The sequence below is a fragment of the Colias philodice genome, chromosome 18 (assembly GCF_061535455.1).
Source record: "Colias philodice isolate Cphi_HAF_F1 chromosome 18, ilColPhil1 Martin Lab GWU primary, whole genome shotgun sequence".
Taxonomy (NCBI): domain Eukaryota; kingdom Metazoa; phylum Arthropoda; class Insecta; order Lepidoptera; family Pieridae; genus Colias; species Colias philodice.
The window spans coordinates 7,439,188-7,440,966 of record NC_143103.1 but is presented as its reverse complement, the minus strand read 5'-3'; positions in this window follow the sequence as shown (position 1 = coordinate 7,440,966).

Genomic DNA, 1,779 nt, shown 5'->3' with positions numbered 1-1,779 from the left:
ATGAAAAGTTGTATCGCGAATAAAAACTTTACCACCAAAAATCAATATCAATTATAACTTAAAAAGAACAAACGAGGATCAGACAATATTATCATAATAATGAGCCCAGTTTGCGATCCCTTCGCTCCCAATTACGATTTGGGAAGTTTGAGTGGAAAAGTTTCACCAATGAGAGGAAGGAAAACCTTCATTTCTCGTAATTAGCTGCTCAATTAGGTGTATTTACTATTTAGCACTTTGTATCGCAATTTCGGCCCTTGGAAAGAAGGCTACTATTGATTTAGAGCGTTTTTCTATAAAAATTGTTAACCTGTGCTGCGCGGTATCACCCGCGGACCCCGTGGACAAAATCAAGTGCTTCTATAGATATTCTGTTATATTTAACAAAGGTTTCATTATATTGAAAAATGTGGCATGCATCAAATTATGTAGAGATTCGAAGTATACTCAAAATACATGTAAATACACAATAATACACACTGCCACTCATAATAATTATTAAATAGCCTGTCAAACGAAAATAGACACAATTTGTTAACATTCCTGTCAAGAAAACTAGAATTCCCATATCCATTTATTTGGCTTTTGATTACTCTACGGCCCAATTATAACATACAAGCCTGTCGTTTATAATCGTTTAGTAACACATTAATATATATTTGATTAAGGAATATTGCGAATTTGACCTTTCGCTGTCTGGAGGATAGTTGATATATTGAACTAGCTGTACGCGACTCTATTCGCGTAACAATATTATAATTTATAAGTATCTACTATTTATATAATATATAGAGTTCTTTTGAACGTAACACATAGTATGTGTATGACTCATGAAATCCTAACAATCGAAATATCGATACAAATATAATGCAAATCCGTCAGCTTAAATCATAACGGCTTGTTTCAAAACACAAATGTTTTCTTATATAAATGTAGCGTCTATACCCTATACGGTGTTATTTTGAATGTAATTCGATTACGGGCTGATTTTTCAATCCTTGGTTAACTTATTCATCGAATAACGTATTAAACTACCATTTCAAAAATGTATTCTAATTGTCCGTATATGACAGTTTACAGGTGACATTTTAAAATGTTCGTGTAATACTTTATTGGACAGATAAATTTTAACCAAGGATTGAAAAATCAGCTATGTCGAATTGAGTACATACTGTATACTATATATAATATATTACGTAACACAGCTCTAAATTTGTAATGTGACATTTTCCGAGAAAGTTAATAGCGTGGATCAAAAGCCTTTCAAGCTAAATTCCTCATCCATCTATGTCTGCACCTATTTCTTTTTTTCTATATAAAACACGAATTTTCAATAAAAATAAACGATTTTCAAGGATCATGATTTGAATGGTTTATTTATCTGTGTTTACGTTTAGTAATTCTTTCTTGTATCATGTGTATAAGAACTTTATACTTTTTCAATATCTAATTGATTTGTCCATCCCAAGGTTGCTTGGAAGAAATTCCATCTAAGCGACAACGCTGCCCAAACTGACGATTGATTTGGGATATTTCTTATTTTGGTAAATACAAATAGTTATTATTGTGTGAATTGTTGTATTCATAATTTAATTATTAAAATAAAAGACTCATGTAATTTTCAGGATTTATTGAGAAACATTTTCACTCTCAGTAAAGTGTGCAAGAAGCTTTTCTTACATACCACTTACATAATTTCATACTTATAACTTGGTCTTTGATTTCCACGTATAACCATACATCTCGTAGATCTTCTTATAGTGGTTACACTGAACAATA